Source organism: Hemicordylus capensis, chromosome 4 (assembly GCF_027244095.1).
Source record: "Hemicordylus capensis ecotype Gifberg chromosome 4, rHemCap1.1.pri, whole genome shotgun sequence".
NCBI lineage: Eukaryota > Metazoa > Chordata > Lepidosauria > Squamata > Cordylidae > Hemicordylus > Hemicordylus capensis.
In genome coordinates this window covers 135221130-135241388 of record NC_069660.1, presented here as the reverse complement: position 1 = coordinate 135241388, position 20259 = coordinate 135221130, and the positions used below count along the sequence as shown (strand labels likewise).

Genomic DNA, 20259 nt, shown 5'->3' with positions numbered 1-20259 from the left:
CAGGCACAAAGAAGCAAGGGATGGGGGACAGGAAAGACTGACGTAAGTGGAGATGAAGAAATGGGACACACAAAAACCCATTTATCATTTTTTAAATGGCTAGTTTGGGGCTAGTTTTCATTATGATGAAGTATGAACCCTAAGCCACTTTGACCCCCCATGAGAAAAGTGGGGTAAAATGTTCAAAATAAATGTATTTTGTGTGTGTGCATGTTCATCCTCACTCCAGGTCAGCTATACATGAACTCAATGCATGAGCAATATTAGCCCACAGGGAATTGCTCCCATAGGTGCTCCTTTACAATTCTTTCTGTGTAATGGGAAATATTCTCCTTGAGAAACATCACCATGCAGTGATTTGATTGCATTACATTTAAAAAAAAAAAAAACCAATGGGTCCCTATGGTTCTGTATTCAAACTTTCTTCTCATATTTAAATTTAAAAAGAGAGTAGTGTTAAGACCTATACTACTTTTAGTAGAGATCAGATGTTCATTAATATGCACTTTTTAGAGTTTACATAATTGGGTAACCTTATAATCATGTTACAAATAGCAAGGTGACAGTTTGCAATTATATATGCATTATATTGCTAAATAAACTAGAAATTAACATGTGGAAGGAAATGCCAGGCCTGCTGAAGTGTTACTCTAACTGCTGTGATTGCTTCAAAGAGATTCAGCACAAGCTGGCACCAACTGTTTGTAATTCTGGTGCTAATGTGATTTCTTTCTCTTCTGAATTGTCCAGCATTTCTTTGAGTTTGTTTTAACTTCAGAACCACTGCTGGTATTAGGCACAGCACCTCCATATGATGCTATCTAAATTTTATTTGTAAGCTTTCATTTAAAAAGATATTGCCAAGGGATGGCATTTCATTGGTTAATATAACCCATGATGTAATTGTAACTTGATCCTGCAGGATCTTTTAAGAACATAGGGGTTTCCTTCTCCCCATACTCTAGGCCTTGCCTGGGAGTTATTCAGATATGGCTTCATGCCCCGGGATATTGGAAGTGAGGATCTACTTTGCAGCAGCTTTGGAGCTGTTTAATTCGCAGCATTAAATGGACTGCTTTCCTTGGAATTTCCTCAGCTCCTCTCTGTGTTCCTGTGGAACTTTCTCTGTATGCATTCCCACAGCTTGCTCCGGGTTTTTTCTCCCACCAACCACATCCCAGAGGAGGCATGAGACACCTCCCTTCATTATTATTATTTTTTAGTTTGACAGCCAGTCAGATTTCTGCAAAATTGACTTGCCAAAACAGCACATTTTTACAATTTTTATAATGGATTTGCCTTTGTGACTGCCTTCAACACCTCATGTCTCCCCACTCCAAGACTATTTAAGAGGCAGGGAAGTTTAAAGTAGAAATCATTGCTTTCTCTCTGCGATGGAGAAAAATGCAGTCTCATGGAATCAGCTCAGACACAAAGGGCTCAGATTACATCGAACCTGTAGTCTCCATTATTAAGCTTCCACATCTGCATATGTTAACCCTACCTAGGTTCCTATGGTGATCAGGCTTCAATAAGAAGAAGCCGAACTTGAAAGCATAGGAATACACACATTTTGCATGTGCTTGTGTTTAACTCAGGATTTCTCCCACTCCCTCCCCTTCTGGGCTCCCTCTACAGAATCTCACCATTCTGCCACAACCCCCCTCCCCCCCAGCACTCACAAATGCAAATCACTCAAAGAGCAGTAGGGGTGTGCACGAAACGATTTTTTGTGATTCGATTTGTACCCGAATCGAAACACCCCCATTTTGATTTGTGTCCGAATCTGACCCATCCGAATCAGCCCAGATTTGATTGGGATCCAAATTTATCCGAATCCGAATCCGAATCGATTTGGATCAGAAAAATGGGTTGTGGGGCCAAAAGAGTGGGGTGGGGTGGTAGTGCCTAATGGGTGGAGGCTACCACCCCAATTTCCAAAAAAATTGGGCAAAGGGTTGATTTAAATTTTTTTTTTGAAGTTTATGTGTCTTTAAGATTTATTTATTTATTGCTATTAGCAATAGCAAATGAGAGTGAATTCATGGTTTCTCATTGAAAATCTCATATGCAACCAGAGAATCTACACTCAGAACACTTCCAAAACAACAGAACCCAGTACACCATGGGTTATCAAGCCATGGGGGTGGTTGGCACCCTATGTTCACTATGCCACCACTCTCTCTGGGCCACTCAAGTGCCCCACATGTGCAATTATGGGGCTGCTGAAACCTCCATTCATCACTATGGGAAAAAATCTTAAAGACGAGTAAACTTCACTTCAAAAATCAAATAATATTGAGCCCTTTGCCCAATCACTCTGAAACCTAGGTGGTAGCAGGCACTCATTGGGGCACTACCACCCAACCCACTCTTTCCCCCACAAAATAACATCAACATCACACATCTACAACACCTGCAGAGCTTTGCGAAGAACAGGTTTTGGTCACGCACATTCACATCCCCACCCCAGAAATGAAATTTATCCACACACAAGAGTGTGAAACAACAACTAACAACAAAATCCACACATAACTTTTTAAATTCAATTGCTACAACCCCAAAGCCCATGCTCCACTGCTGCAACCCCAAAGCCCATGCTCCCCTGCTGCAACCCCAAAGCCCTGCGCTCCCCTGCTGCAACCCCAAAGCCCACGCTCCCCTGATGCAACCCCAAAGCCCCGCGCTCCCCTGCTGCAACTCCAGAACCCATGTTCCCCTGCTGCAACCCCAGACCCAGTGCTCCTCCAACCCTAGACCCCATGCTGTGCTTCTCCCACCCCAGACCCCACACTGCGCTGCTGCCGCCACAGACCCCATGCTGCGCTCCTCCTGCCCCAGACCCCGCACTGCACTCCTCCCGCCCCAGATCCTGCGCTGCGCTGATGCCTCCACAAACCCTGCACTGCACTCCTCCTGACGCAGACCCCGCGCTGCGCTGCTGCTGCCCCAGACCCCACACCACGCTGCTGTCACCCCAGACCCCGCACTGCGCTCCTCCCGCCCCAGACCCCGCACCACACTCCTCCCGCCCCAGACCCCGCGCCGCGCACCTCCCACCCCAGACCCCGCGCCATGCTCCTCCCACCCCAGGCCCGCACTGTGCTCCTCCCGCCCCAGACCCCGCACTGCACTGCTGCCACCCCAGAACCCGCGCTCCCCTGTTGCCGCCCCAGACCCGCGCCGCACTGCTGCCGCCCCAGACCCTGCGCTCCCCTGCTGCCGCCCCAGACCCCGCGCCGCACTGCTGCCGCCCCAGACCCCGCGCTCCCCTGCTGCCGCCCCAGACCCTGCGCTCCCCTGCTGCCGCCCCAGACCCCACGCTGCGCTGCTGCCACCCCAGACCCCGTGCTGCGTTGCTGCCACCTCAGACCCTACACTCCCCTGCTGCCACCCCAGACCCCGCGCTCCCCTGCTTCAGCCCCAAAGCCCAAAGAATACAGAATTCCAGAGGTAGGGTACACTCACTCACTCACCAGGGCTGGGGCTGGTGGCTTGCACACAGAAAGAAACATCACAGGCTGACATCAGTTTTCTCAAGGGGGGGGGGAAATCTTCCCAGGAACAAAAATGCGATAGATCCAAGCCATTCCCTCGCTGGTATGCAGTAGCAGGCTGGGCTCAGGCTAACAAGGCAGGCGCAGACAATGGTGGTGGCTGGCATGGCATGGCATCATCATCATGGCAAGCAACTTGAGGCATGCAATATAAAGAACAGCTGCACATTGAAACAGAAAGGCAGAACGGTGACTTGAAAAGCCCTCCGTGAACTCCCACCCAGCCTTGCCCCTTCCCCTGGCCAATGTGGGGTCAGCAAAGAGTGGCAAGAGGGAGAACAGCCAATGGGAAACAAAGAGAGGGAGTCATCAGCTGGTCAGATCATGCCTACGTGCACCACTGGAAGCCTGGAAGCGCAGGAATTTAAAGAAAAGGCAAGGAAACAGAAAGCAGAGAGAGACTCAGAGATCGTCACAAAATGGAGTCCCGAAACTACAAATACTTTGGCATCGAAGCAGGGGTGATTTGTTTCGGAGACAAATCGTTTTGGAAATGCAATTGGGTGATTTGTTTTGTTGACAAATCACCCGAATTGGCCACTTTCGGGCACAAATCGTTTCGGGGACAGAACGTTTCGCTCATCCCTAAAGAGCAGACCAGACTGAGCTGTCAAACTCTCCTTCCTGACACTTGGTGTTGTAGAAATCCACCCAGCAAACATTTTTTTAAACAAAACAAAACAAAACACAGAAGTGTGAGTTTGGAAAAAAGCTGAATTATCGGCAAAGGCCCCTCCACACATCACAGATGAGCGATGAGGCATACTTGAAGCCTTGAGGTCTTTTTCCCCCAAAGCCGCTGAAAATAGAGGATTTTTTAATGCCAGACATAATTCAGGCTAAGCCAGAATGCACAGCCATAATTCGGGGGGGGGGGGGGGGAGTTGTGTCTGAACTGGTCCCTGATAGCCTGCAGCAACTTCGGGGTAAATCCAACTGATATGTGGACTGGCATCCTCCAATCAGGAGGAGATTCAAACTAACAGCCATGTGTGAGCTCCTGCCCAAATTGTGGTCCCACTAGGCCAACCATAGCCTGCCTATCAGATGTGTATGATAGCCTGTCAGTAAAACAATAACAATCCTGGTTGGAATGACAAAAACAGCATGTTTGTCAACAGGCCTGGTGAGCTCTGTTGGACCTCTTGGGTGGCAATATCTTGTGCAGGTTTGTTCTTGGCTTCTCAAAGTGGAACCCAGCAAGCCTCCCCAATATTCTAAATCAGGGGTGTCCAACTGTGGCTCTCCAGCTGTTTTGGGCCTACAACTCTCATCATCCCAGTCACAGTGGCCAGTGCCCAGGGATGATGGGAACTGTAGGCGAAAAACGGCTGGATGGCCACAACTGGACACCCCCATTCTAAATTGTAGATCTTTTAGATATTGGATTGGAAGGCTTCTGTAACTGCCTACCCACTTCCAGGCATGGGGAAAGGACCTGCCATGCTATATCATGGTTGTTGCTGCTTGTTAGGGCTTCTCTGGAGGTGGCATCCAAACTTGGAACTCCAGCTCCAGGGAAATTTGTCAAACTGCAGCTGTATGGACTTTGCTATTTTGCAAAGCTTTTCTGGGCTGCTTTTAGCTGCATTTTGATCCGACTGCTGTTTAGTTTTATTGCCCATCTGTTTTATTGCTGCTGTTTGGGGGGTGTTGTATTGATTTATTATTAATTTATTATTATTATAATCATTGTTATTAGGTTAGTCATCTTGTGAGGACTTGGTCTTGAAAGGTGGAATATTAAGATTTTAAATAAAGCAATAAAATAACTTGGGGAGGGGGTTGTATATCAAGTCGTGGTGACCTGAAACTGGATGTGTGCACATGCACTATTCATAAAAACTACAAAAAGTGTCCTACTTGCTGACAGTGCTTTGGTGTCTGGGGAAGAAGGAATGCATCCCCATTGCTAAGGCAATTGGACCTGTGCTCCCTCATCTGAATCTAGTGAAACATTGCTGACTAGATGTGGCATTCCAATGTGCATCCTGTTGAAAATAAGATGATGCAGATGGATGGCATCTACAGTCAGAGACACATCTGAATGCAGATGTCATCTCTCTGCCCTGCATTACTTTCAATGGGATGCCCACATGGATAGAAATCTGACTGTTTATCCCTATTCACATTCTGTCACAGGTGTATTTCTTGTTATTATTTTTCATTTATTTATATCTATATAAACCACTTTGGGAAGAGTGAAAAGAGTATGAAAAGAGTCATATAAATATCCGTCGTATTTGCCTCTGACCATAGCTGACTCAAGACAAAAAGTTTTGCCATGCAGTGTTGGTGAGCCAAGCTGCAAAGGCAGAAAGAACCCTTGCTTTTGCAGATCTTACAGAACAAGGGAAGACAGAACAAGGGAAACACATACTCAAGGCATTGGGAAGGGAAGATAGAGTAGTAGGAAAGGGAGAAGTGATCTGTATGAGAGATCTGGGAGTGTTTCAAAATAGAGGAAATAGCCACATAAGACAATTTAAAGTGGGGATAATGGGGGTGATGGAGTTAAAGAGATGAGAAACAGATTCAGACCATGGTATGTTTTAAATGCTAGTATACCATGCCTCTTTAACGAATCCCCTGTTAAGCCTTTCTAGCACTGCAAAATGCAGAACTATAAATTGAGGCATCTTGATTTTGCAATTGGATCAGGAGATCTCCCTCTTCTCATTTCTTTTATAAAACCTTTACTGTGCAATTCAGCTCATGCTTTAGCTATTGAAAGTTGTCAGAATAAAGATGATGGAGCCAGATTTTGCATTCATCCTTGTCTATCTTGCTAGGAGTTTTACTTGATGTTTTTGTGAACCTGAATGGCAAAAAAGAAAATCTAAGCTTGATCCTATAATCCCAACTGGGAGGAAAAGAAAATGGAATTGACTGAAAGAAGTGACTGTTAAAAAATCTTTTAGAAACCATAGTAAAATTACATAACCACAGGGAGAAAGTTCCAAATGTCTCACAGGACATCTTGATTGAAAGAACGCCACAGCATGTGGACATTACTGAAAGCTAGTAAATGCTGGGAATGCTCAAATTCTGCACCAAGGCACATTTTGCCATTGTAAGCTCTGGATGTTCAAACATGCAAATTAGGGGAGGGGAGGGCGAAAACAATTATTCTACTGGCTTGTGATGTCTCCGTGATTCTCACTTCTGCACTGACCTTTTCCATACAGATTCTCTTTATGGCTTTTGTATGATGTGGTGTTTTGAGGTCTCCTTCCCTGGTGAAAGCTGACATGTTCATCAAATATAGACTGGTGCCTCAACTCCACTCAGCACTGAAGTGAGTGAAGCACTTCATGACAAGGAGATGGACTTTATTATAAATGTAGGCTGACATTCTCAGCAGTACTCTGGTGATGGAAGTAGGGCTGCACATCTGCAGGGAATCTTCGGCATCCCTGTGCTGAAGGCTTCATGTGCAACGGGCCAGGCATGGAGGGGTGGGGTGGGGTAACAATTTTCATGTCTTTCCTCTTCCCGCAAAAGCCCTTCCACTCATATAAATCTGTTCTCAAAAGTCATGCAGCCCTCAGGAACAGATTTATACAGGTGGACAGAGGAAGAGAAAGTTGCTCCCCTTTCCTCTTCATGCCTAATCCACTGTGTAAACAGTAATCCTCAGAACAGGATCCTGAAGGCTCCCTGTAGACATGCAGCCCTCCTTGTGGCAATGGAGGGCTGTGGAGAATGGCAGATATTATCCTTAAAGCTGTACCATTTCAATAAATTGTGGCTGGGAGAGATGAGAGTTGTAGTTCAACAACAGCTGGAGGGCCAAGATTGCCCACCTCTGCCCTAATGTATGGAATTCCATGCCCAAGGAGATGCATCTTGCCCCTTTCCTGTCTGTGCTTCAACAGTTGCTGAAGACACTTTAAGCATTCAGTCTGCTTGTTTGAGTTATTTTCCTTGGCTGAAATTTGCTCATAGCTCTATAACAGTGGGTTGTGGATTATCTTTGGGCTGGTGGTTTGTTTTTTCAATTGCCTAGTTTTTAATTGATTTTAAAAACATGTTTATACTGTTCTTGTTTTGTTTTTTGGATTTTGTTTCTCTTTTTGGATAAGTTTTAACCTTTGCAACCCACTGTGAGCTTTTCTTAGAAATGGAAAGGCAGGGTATAAATATACTTATTAGGGACATGCAGATCCAGTTCAAATTGAACCACGTTCAATTCAAACTTGCCCAGTTTGACCAGTTCAACATGGTCCAAGGGGCTATACTTGTAAAGGGGAATCTGTTGAGGATTCCCGTTTACAATCAAAGAGGATTTCTACCTCTAAAGGGGTTCAAAGGGTGGGCGGGGGCGGGCAAGTGAGAGGGCACCTTACCGGCAGTTGTGGCACTTAATTCAGATTAGAATGAGCAATCATGCATTTGGATTTTGTCAGAAAAAAAACTTTCGCAGTGTTTTGGGAAAGGCTGGGTAAGGGAACTCCTCATGAAGAGAACTGGAATTACTTCAATTCACTTGATAAAGATAAGTAAAAACCCTCAGAAATTATTTCACTAACCTTATCCTTTCAGCTTCCTTTGACATTTCCCAGATACTTTGTTTGAGGACAAAACTCCATTCCCTTTGCATTTTGCTTTAGGTAACTGCTTAGTGGCATACTAGGGACTTGGAGTACTCATTTGAGAATTTTTGCTAGTTGTATTGAAACTTTTTTTAGTTTTTCAGAAAACATATTACATGTTTTACAAGAGACAAGGGCAATTGTAGAGTGGGGGTTAAGGGGAGCATGTACCCCCTCACATTTTGGTTTCAGAAATCTAATATGTGGGATACAATGTGCCCACCCCTTTGCTCCTTCCATCCCCCTCCACTTAATTTATTTTCTGGTGCTGCCACTGACCAGAAAGAGAGAGCAAGAGAGCGCAAGCTTAAATAGGCAACTGTAGGACTTGGTAGTCTGAGAAACTGGGAGATGTGTGCCACCCTGAGTGACTTCCTGTCTCACAAATCAAAAGCTCCTTACTTCCTGTGACATTTCCTATAGAGAGCAGAGAAACCAACAGGTTATGATAGCCAACTGGCAGCAGGACAAAGGGCAAGTACTGTAATAATCAGTAGGGGTGTGCGCTAAGGACGTGCCCAAAATGTTTCGGAGGCCATTACAGAAGCCTCTGAAATGTTTCGGCCACCGGGGCCGTTTCGGATTTCGGAGGTGGTGGGGGTGCTCCCTTAAGGGTGGGGGAGGCTGCACTTACCCCTCCTGCCTCATTTCCCCCACTTGTGCTCTGTTGTATTAAAGCCCCTCAGGGCGGCAGCGTACCTCCCTGCTGCCCCATTGCTGACCTCAGCCAGAAGTTACCGGAAGTACCGGGTGCAAGTGCGCCCGTTGCTTATTTATTTCAGGGCATGCATTTCAGAGTTTTGAGGCAACAACAGAGAAGGCCTGTACCTGTGTAGCCACCAGATGAGCTGGTGGACTGCAGACCTCAGTGGGCGATGATCTCAATGGACGATGGGGCTCTTAGTGATGAAGACGTTCTCTGAAATTCCCTGAGTTTAAGCAGATTAGGGCTTTATAGGTTATAACCTTCACCTTGTATTTTGCCCATAAACGTATTGGTAGTCAGTGTAGTGTAGTTCTTTTAATATAGAAGTGATATGATCTCTTTGAGATGACCTGGAGACCAACATGGCTGCCGCATTCTGTACCAACTGCCATTTCTGGACTACATACAAAGGCAGCTCCACTTAGAGCATAATTCAGTAGTCATGTCTGGAGGTTACCAGCATGTGTATTACTCTTCTGAGGTCATTTATCTCAAGAAATGGACACAGCTGGCATATCAGCCGAAGCTGATATAAAGCACCTCTGGCCATTGCCACAACCTGAGACACCAGGGAGAGGTTTGGGTCCAAAAGCACGCCCAGACTGCATAACTGTTCCTTCTGGAGAAGTGTGACCCAATCCAGAACTGGCAGATCAAAATTGTCTCCTGAGTTCCAATCCCAGACAATAAGTACCTCCATCTTATTTGGATTCAGTCTCAGTCTGTTATCCCTCTTCCAGCCCATCCCTGCCTCCAGGCAGGCATTTAGGGAATTTATGTCTTCTCCTGGTGATGTTGACATGGAGAAAAAGATTTGGGTGCCATCAACATACTGATAACACCCTGCATAAAATCTCCTGATGATCTTTCCCAGCAGTTTCATGTAGATGTTACAAAGCATTGGAGACAGTAAGGAGCTGTGGGGGACTCCATACAAAAGTTCATACTTAGAAGAATGACAGTCTTCAAGTGATACCATCTGGAGTCTGCCTGAGCAGTAGGAGCAAAACCATGGTAAATCAATGCTTCCCACCTCCAGCTCTCTCAGACGCTCCAGAAGGATACTATGGTCAGTAGTATCGAAAGTCAGTGAGAGATCCAAAAGGACCAACGGAGTCACACTCCTTCTGTCAAATCCCAATTGGAGATCATCCATCAGGCCGACCAAGGCTGTCTCCACCCCATAGCCCACCTAAAAACCAGTTTGAAATGGGTCTAGATCAGGGCTTCTCAACATTGGGTCCCCAGATGTTATTGAACTTCAACTCCCATAATCCCCAGCCTCAGTGGCCTTTGTTGGGGATTATGGGAATTGAAGTCCAATAACATCTGGGGATCCAATGTTGAGAATCCCTGGTCTAGATAATCAGTTTTCTCCAAACTGTCTGGAACTGGGAGGCCACTACTCTCTCAATTACCTTGCCCAGTCATGAAAGACTGGAGACAAGCTTATAGTTGCTTACCTCCTCATTAGACTACAATAATTGTGGGGTCTGAGTCTAAGCTGGCCCTAATACGTGAGATTTTATTCACAAAAAACTCATTTAAAACATCACAATGGGTAACTGATGGTTCCAAATTCTGATTCCAGGGAGAAGAGGCATGTACTAATCCGCTCACAACCCTAAGCAATTCTGGTGGATGTGAGCTTGCGGATGCAATATGGGCAGAAAACAATCATTTCTTTGCCTCACATATTGCCTGAGCACAGATTTCCAAATTTGTACTATATTGGATTTGTGCTCCAGTCATCTACCTTGCCATTTTAGGTCCCGTAATTATTCTGTATACCAAGGGACCAGTTTTAAAGTGGGCCGGAGAGAATGCTTAGGAGCGATCCTACTGCCCTGGTGAGTTTGCTGTTCCAGTTCTCCACCAGGGTATCAAAAGAATCACACTGGCAGAGTCAACACTAAATCCATCCAAGGCTTCTTTGAATCCTATTGGATCCAATAACCTTTTCAGGTGGACCATCCTAATAGGTCCCCAACTCTGCTGAGGTGGGATGTTCTTTTGAGTCCAACTTTAACCAGATGGAGATCCATCCATAACAATGGGGAAATCACAGGAGTCATCATCCATGGAACACCACCCAGATCAGTGTAAAAGACCAGATCAAGCATGTGACCAGCAACAGACTATCCCAAGATTGCTTGGGATAGGTCCATAGCTTTCATGGCCCCTAGGAACTCCTGAGCTGCTCCGGAAAAATTGGCCCTGAAGTGAACATTGAAGTCCCCCACAACCACAAGCCCAGGGGACCAAGCCCAACACCAAGCCCAACACCAAGCCCAACACCAAGCCCAAGATCAAGTCTGTCAGCTCTGTTAGGGTCTTTTTTGAGCACTGGGTGATCACCAGCAGAAGTCCCAGTCTATCCCTGGTCCCTAAACTTAAGTACACACATTCGATATGGTCAGACACTTCAACAGATATCCTGGTAAGGGAGATACTATTCTTATAGACCACAGCCACTCCACCTCTCTGCCCATATCCTCTCACCTGCTCCTAAACAGAGTACCCTGGAGGGAGAAGCTTGGACCAGACAGGGCCACCAGACTCCTCCAACCAAGAATCTGTCATACATACCAGGTCAGCCCCTTCATCCAGAATCAGATCATGGATGATTTCCAATTTATTCTGGACCTACCTGGCATTACACAGGAGCAAGGTGAAGCTATGTGAGTGGTTAGCATCCTTCTAAGTGATGTTACCTGTGAATCTTTTAAATGGAGGTGCCACTGAGCTTGTAAGTAATATGCAAGCTGTCTAAAGCACTGTATAACTAGAATTCTGTCATTTTCTCTAGACAGTATTTTATTACTGGCAGTTGCAGATGGTATCTGGATTCCTTGCTCAGTTGACACCCTTCATCGTACTGCTGCTGCATGCCAGATAGCATTTAAAGGTGTTTCCCCCCATTCCTTATGATGGAGTGCTAAAGCACAAGGATTTTGTAGAGGCTGTAAAATATATTTCATTCTAGCACAAGACTATTCATCATTAAAGCTTTCTCCAACCATTTCCAGGGCTGAGCTCAGAATTTGAAACATGAGGTCTTAAGATGACACCTCTGCACTCTGGAATAGTCTGTAGCATATTTCAGGTGTGTTTGGGAGGGGGGGGGGAAGCTTTATCTGTGATTATCCTAGCCAGTCACATTTGTCTGTTAGCTTTAAAGATTCTTTTAATCACAGTCCATAGGATATTCTTTGATGTGCACAGGGGTTTTCCCCATCTCCAAATTTGATTCTCTGTGTTAATGCTAAAAATGTTAATTCCCAAGGTGACTGTAACTAGAAAAAATAAAATCTATACTCCAAACCAGGGATGCTTTGAACCTAGGGTGGTTGGAGTGGACCCTCCCTGTCAAAACTTCCCAAGGAATTTAGATTTGCTCCCACAATTCTGCCTTGGTTGCATTTAGATACTATTTAGATACTATTTAGATATCTGATGTCATCTGATAAGTAATATACAATGGTATTCAGTACTGGAGACTTGATAATATATAAAATTTCACACCATTAAAAATAATCAAAAGTGACTTCGCAGTGCTTGATATTTGTATGTTGCAAAATTCATTATTCAAAATGGAAATTTTGAAAGTGCAAAGGTTTTTATTTTTATTTTAGTATACTAAACAAGTACTGGTCTTGTGGTAGCAAGCATGACTTGTCCCCTTAGCTAAACAGAGTCTGCCCTGGTTGCATATGAATGGGAGACTTGATGTGTGAGCACTGTAAAATATTCCCCTCAGGGGATGGAGCCACTCTGGGAAGAGCAGAAGGTTCCAAGTTCCGTCCCTAGAATATCCAGCTGAGAGAGATTCCTGCCTGCAACCTTTGAGAAGTTGCTGCCTGTCTGTGTTGACAATACTGAGCTAGATAGACCAATGGTCTGATTCGGTATATGGCAGCTTCCTATGTCCCTATGTCCCTAAGTTACAGAATTCTTTGGACTCTGGTCACAAAATGTAAATGCAAACTCTTTTGCAGCTTGTTCATACAACAGCACTCCCCCAATCATTTTTAGGTGTGTGTGCAGTGATTGGAAGCAGTGCTCCCTGTAACAGGGCTCCCCAGATGTTGTGGACTACAAGTCCCAGCATCCTCAGCTACATGGGCATTGGCTGGGGATTATGGGAGTTGTATTATTATTATTATTATTATTAATAATAATAATAATAATAATAATAATAATAATAATAAATACACTTAAAATGGTCAATAACAAGAAACTATTCAACACCAATGAAACAAAGCAGGCATACTGTACAAGAAAGAACAAGTCAAGAACCAAGCAGAAAAATGGAAAAATAAGCCACTGCATGGTCAATATTTGCACAATATAAGTGGAAAATCAGACATCACCAAGACCTGGCAATGGCTTAAGAATGGCAACCTGAAGAAAGAAACAGAGGGTTTAATACTGGCTGCACAAGAACAGGCACTAAGAACAAATGCAATAAGAGCAAAAGTAGAAAAGTCAACAACAAACAGCAAGTGCCGCCTTTGTAAAGAAGCAGATGAAACCGTGGACTACCTAATCAGCTCTTTTAAAAAGATTGCACAGACTGACTACAAATAAAGGCATGACAAGGTAGCAGGGATGATACACTGGAACATCTGCAAAAAATACAAGCTACCTGCAGCCAAAAAGTGGTGGGACCATAAAACTGAAAAAGTGGTAGAAAATGAAGATGTAAAAATATTATGGGACTTCCAACTACAAACAGACAAACATGCCACACAATACACCAGATATCACTGTAGTTGAGAAGAAAGAAAAACAAGTTAAAATAATCAACATAGCAATACCAGGGGATAGCAGAATAGAAGAAGAAAAAATAGAAAAAATCACCAAATACAAAGATCTAGAAATTGAAATTGAAAGGCTGTGGCAGAAAAAGACCAAAATAATCCCAGTGTTAATTGGAGCCCTGGGTGCAGTTCCAAAAGACCTTGAAGAGCACCTCAACACCATAGGGGCCACAGAAATCACCATCAGCCAATTACAAAAAGCAACTTTACTGGGAACAGCCTATATTCTGCAACGATATCTATAACAGCAACAACAACATTGACAATAAAATTCAGCCATCCCAGGTCCTTGGGAAGGACTTGATGTCTGGATAAAACAAACCAGTCAATAACACCTGTCTGACTGTGTAAATAAATACATAAATTAATAATAATAATAATAATAATAATAATAATAATAATAATTTGAGATTGAAAGGCTGGGGCAGAAAAATACCAAAATAATCCCAGTGGTAATTGGTGCCCTAGGTGCAATTCCAAAACAACTTGAAGAGCACCTCAACACCATAGAGGCCACAGAAATTACCATCAGCCAATTACAAAAAGCAACTTTACTGGGAACAGCCTATATTCTGTGACGATATCAACAGCAACAACATGGATGATAAAATTCAGCCATCCCAGGTCCTTGGGAAGGACTCAATGTCTGTATAAAACAAACCAGTCAATAACACCTGTCTAACTGTGTAAGTAACAACAACAACAACTCAATTTCTATACCGCCCTTCCAAAAATGGCTCAGGGTGGTTTACACAGAAAAATAATAAATAAGTAAGATGGATCCCTGTCCCCAAAGGGCTCACAATTTAAAAAGAAACATGAGATACACACCAGCAACAGCCACTGGAGGCATGCTGTGCTGGGGGTAGATAGGGCCAGTTACTCTCCCCCTGCTAAATAAAGAGAATCACCATGCTAAAAGGTGCCTCTTTGCCAAGTTAGCAGTCGTTAGTTGTCCACAACATCTGGGAATCCCTGTTACAGGGAACACTGATTGGAAAGCTTGCAGCCTAGCTGGAATTACATGGAGAGATGCTTGTATGAATGAAAACCTCCTTTTGGGGATATTTATGTAATTGCTCAAAAAAAAGCCCCCCCCCCGCAAGCAATCATGTGAGGGCCACTAGTTGACAAACTTCAGGACTAGTCAATCCAAACATTTTATCATATACAGATTCTGTACATCTTAGAATGAGGGCAAAGCCAGAAGAATTCTGTGTATATAAAAATATAATATAGTTATATAAAAAGTATAACTTCAATGCTTCCATTGCTCTGTGGGAACAGCCATCAACTGTTTATAAAACAAAAACAAAATCACCAGCTCTCAGTGCTTGTGCTTCATTCCCTTAACCCTAACCTGACTTTGAATCTATGGACTTGTTTGAACTCAAATGTATTGGACAGTGTCTCAAGTAAAACAAACATTGAGGCCTTATTTTGGGGTCTGTTCTGCCATTGAATTTATTGGTGTAGAATGTTAGGGCACATTCCAATTTTATGTTTTTATCTACACTCGAGTGTAGTTTAGGGGAAAGTAGGTAACTTGTAACATTTGGGATTGAGCGGAGGTGAATGCCCCAGTCATAGTACTGCATGACTGACCAATTTTTGGCACAAGTGCCAGCATTATGGTGGAACACCTGGACATGGGCTGGTCTAGGGCACAGCTCTTAGGGCTAGCTGTGATATAGTCAAGGCTATACTTCTGCTTGCCTCTCCAGTGCATCACTGCTTTCTGTTATCCTGCTCAGCAAGCTGGAGCAAATACTATACTAAGGCACAAGGGGTTGCATATGTACTATGATGTGCACTAGAGTGGCACTGGCTCATACTTCAGACTTGACTTACTTTGTGGACCACTTGCCAAAAAGATTGGCACTCAGAGGTGTACTATTTAAGGGTTTGCACAAACTGATTCCAGTGATTCAGTTTGAGCTCGAGCTGAACTTGAACTGGACCACCGGACCGCAAGCCAGTTCGAGTTGAACCAGCCCCCGATTCGGTCTGAGTGTTGAACTGGTATGAACCAGTTTGGAACCATTTGGCAGTTTGAGAGGGCATGCCTGTAAAGGGGAATCCAGTGAGGATTTGCCTTTACAAGCAAGGGGGGAATCCTGCCTACATTAAAAAAAAAATCCTAATGGGGTGGGCGAGAGGGCACCTGTAGTCTGAGAAGGGCGGTGGTGATGCAGTTCCTCCGCTCCAGACTGAGCCCAACGCTCTAGCATGCTGGCTGGAAACGGGTCACACTGGAGTGCCGGTCGCAGTCTGGAGAGGAGCTGTGCAAACCTCCTCAGACTATAGGTACCCTTTTGCCCGCCCCTAGGGGTTTTTTTTTAGGTAGGCAGGGTTCCACGCTTGCTTATAAAGGGGAATCCTCAACAGATTTCACTTTACAGGCATAACACGAAACCAGATCTGAATTGGTTCATTAGAACCCGGGCTGGTTCGGCTTGAACTCGGACTGGCATTTCTTTCTTAGGGCCTGGTTTGGTTTGAGTCTGAACTGGTTGAATTGGACCAGTTCTATTCAAACCAGGCTAGAATAGAACTGGTTCTACCCACCCCTAGTACCATGAGCAAAACTGAAGCCTTCCACATGTCTGTAAGGCAGGATCATGTGCAAGCTTTTTGCGTGTATGTATGTATGTGTATATATATATATATATATACACACACACACACACACACACACACACACAAACACACACACATGAAGAGGCCATTAGACTGGCACAGTCTGTTTTTCAACAATGGCTTATTGTCATACAACCTCAAGCACTTCATTGTGATCCTGTGCTTTCCACGTACATGCAAAAATAATAGATGCGAGAGAGGATTTATTAGCTTGTGTTACAGTACAGTAATCTCTTTTCTAAATAGGACCGCTCTGTAATAAGTGGCTTGTCAAATCTCTCTAGTCATGTTGCCCAGTAATATGAAAAGCACACCCAAGAACCATTCATTGAAGTAGAATATTTGTTTCCCAATGGTGCTTTCTTCAGATTCATTGTATGCTTTTCACATTTGTGCTTTATGGGTTATAATATAGTTCTAGAAATGATTTTCTCTAATCTCTGAAAATGTGTCCATTTTCTATAAAACATAGCAAGACTTGCTAAGGATATATGGAGCCCTTACCAAATATGAAATAGGATCCTACAGTACCCCGCTCAGCTATCTTACACTTCTTTCTCCTTCTCCCCAAATTTATGGAAGACATGAGGGCTGTTCTCACAATGATCACTAGGGTAGGAGGAGTTCAAGAGCTCCTGATTGGTCCTCATGAGAATTCTACAAGCAAGGTAGAAAGGGAAAATGCTCATCTGAGAGTGGAGTATGGAGGTGGGTGGCACTGGTGGTGAGCCCAGAACTTGTACGCAACTATAGAGTGAGGGTGGAGGGAAAACACTCCTTGCACCTCCCACCTCCATACCCACCTTGCAGACTATATTTCCCCCTCGTCCTACCTTGCTTGTAGAATTTTTACAGTGGCCAATTGGAAGTGCACACAGCTCCCAAGGTAGGATAGGGTGCTTCTCCTACCCTATTAGTCATCAGGAGGACAGCCCTATAATAGAACATCCTGCTTCCTAAAGCTCTTTCTTGCCTTTCTCTTTTGGGAAGAGAAAAGTCAGGATGACCTGGGGAAAGCTGAATATTCTTCTTCTGGTGGACCGATGAAGTACCGGAAGTTTATTAGAGAACTGGCATGGAGAAAGGTTGACAGAGAAGTAGGAAGGGAATTATTTCCAGCTTGGAGTTTGATCGGAGCTAGAGAAAAAACAGGGGGCTTTAAACACTTGTATTATGAGTATTTGAGGCAGATTTTTACAAAATCCCAAGGTTCTTAGTCTGGCTTGAGATAACTTCTCCGGCAACTCTAGTTTGTAATGTATATCCCTTTCTTTTCTCTTGTGTATAGCATTTTAAAACAGCAAAACATTAGTTATATGAGGCATATTTAGTATTCTTGTTGGCATATAGATGTTTTCTATGACCAGTACAAATTCTGACGTGTCATGATATGACTGTAACATCTACATATGAAAAGGAGAGATTAAGACTGTAATGCTAAACACAGTTACAGTGGAAGTAAGCACCACTGGGACTGATTGCTCAATCAAGGGTTGCACTACATGTTGATTTGATCTTAATTGCTATTGGATATGGAACCATCAGACTGAGCCATAAGCTGCTACCTATAGGTGGCTCAAGGTTTAAGCCTGGGTCAGGAGAATAATAAAATAGTAAAGTTGGAAGAGACCTTGGTGATCTTCTAGTTCAGCCCCTCGTTCAGTCCAGGAAATACAGCATCCCTGTATGGCCATTTGAAAATGGCTTCTGTTTGGAAACCTCTGAAGGAGCAGAACCTACCATTGCATGGTTCTTCCACTGTCCAACAGCTCTTACAGGCAGGAATTCTTTCTAATGTTTTGCCTAAACCTGCTTCCTTGTAATTTCAATCCATTGGTCCAAGCAGTGCCAGCTTAAGCATTGGTTCCACCTGAGGTGGTGCCATGCTGCTATCCTAACTCCATCCATCCTGGAGTGCTAAGAAGCTACAGTGGCACAAGAAGAGGAAGGCAGTGGGCAGCATAGAAAGCTGCAGGTGGGTGAGATGATGCCTGCAGGTAGCGGGAGACAGGGCAGGATGCCTGAACTTGCTGCCCTGAGGTGCAGTCACCATCCTGACCTCATATCACCTCATTAGTGTGCTGCTCCTCGGTTCTTTCCTACACTCAGTCATGACAGAGAACGAGTCTGCAGTGCTTATCCTCTGTGTGTCTGTTTATCCTTTGTGTGACGGCCCTTCAGATATTTGAAGATATTTGAAGATATGAAGACATATTCCTTCTTTCTTCTACCAAGCTCCTTCAGCTGTTATTCACTGAACATGATTTACCATCAAGTAAATCACTCACCATCTTTGTTGATCTGTTGTTGACTTTTGTGGACCCATCCCAATGAGCGAGCCGGCAAGAACAAGCTAAGGGTCAAGCTGACTGGACAAGCCAAGAACTAGCAGCAAGCCAGAAGCAGCAAGTCAGAAGTCAGGAATGGGTTGAACTGTGGAGATGAGATAGGAGCCAGGCACTGGACAGCTATCAAGTGATCAGGAACAAAGCCTAAAATATCAGGAAACCAAAGAGTCAGACTAGGTGAATACATGAGGATCCAGGAGACCCTGACAGGAAGCTTCCTTGTTTTGTAAGAGCCAGTGAGTGCACTCATGTTTGGGCCTGTCCTAAGGCTTGACATACGGGACAGTAGTTAGCAGAATCGCAGTCCAGCTTAGATAGATACTGGTGGAAACATGATGTACAATAATTTATTTAGAATATTTATATATTGCTTTTCAACTGTCAGGGTCTCAACCGGACTTGGCTGCACGCTGTCGACAAATAGTGACGAATGTTGTTTTTCAGCAGGGAGTAGCCGACTGACAACGTGATATATAGTGCAAACCACGAGAGCACCCAGCTGGCAGGGATTTAAGGCTTATCAGCCCTCTGCAATAGGCGTTTGCTTTTCCTAAGAAACTCTAATTGATCCCTGCGTCTCGTGACACACCGCTGTTGGGGGGGGGGGGGTCGGCGGGGGTTGGTTACATAGCTCTTCTTCCGATTGGTTTTTCACAATTTCTGCTGCCTGAGGTTGTTGTGCCTGCTCAGAGTCATTATCCACAGCTGTTTCATGAATACTGACAGCCGGGCACTGCCCCTCAGACACTCCTGCATCGCCTGGAAAGTTGACAGCTTCCCCTTCCTCCTCGCTGTCGGAGATGGAGGGCGTGACATCAACAAATTCACAATGGCTGAATTCAGATGTAGCATGAAACCAGACTTAAACGGGGCAGAGGCTGGAACTCCAGTATGTCCAAATGTGTGAAAGAACAGTATCATGGCAAAAGCAACCTCTGGTTTTCCTCACCAAACTCCAAGTTGAACCTTCAGTTAGCACAAAGGTTCATCTCCGAGACCTCTGGTTTGGCTGCTGAAGCATTATGTCTGACTCCGGACACCACCATAACTATAGTATTGCACTGATGTTCAAATAAATTGCAGTCATAGTGGCAGTGGTGCAGACCCCATCATCATCGTTCTTACACAGGGGCCATGCTAATCTTCTCTGTATCATTCCAATTTGAGTAAATGTGCTGCCAAAGCGAGTCCAGGGATGTGGCCGCTCTAGGCCAGCAGTAATTCTATGCCAGCAGTAATTCTCTCTGGGCGCCTCTTGGAGAACCACCCCCACCCACCCCCATCATCAATGCAGCTATGGAGTTGCCCGGCAACAGGGACGATGCCACATCCAACTGCAGGCTTGTCATCCTCTCAAGGGGCACAGACACAAAGCAAACATTCACTAGGTGACAAGACACACCTCCCCTGCAAATCTGGTGAAGATCAGTTGGAAAATGGCTTAGATAGAGCAGTTTAAAGTTTTTCTCTTTTAAATGGGCTTAAAGGATTGGTGACATTTTTTTCAGACTGAGGAAGTTCTATTTAAATCATTTTGTAGTCCATTTGCATCGTTTCAGTCTTTAGCCTGCATGCCAGAAAAGTGCTTTT

The 20259-nt window shown here is 44.5% G+C and overlaps 1 pseudogene; it reads right to left on the bottom strand.

The window, feature by feature from the left end:
* Positions 1-19784: 19784 nt before the first annotated feature.
* Positions 19785-19856, bottom strand: LOC128325538 (uncharacterized; annotated as a pseudogene).
* Between the last annotated feature and the right edge of the window lie 403 nt (positions 19857-20259).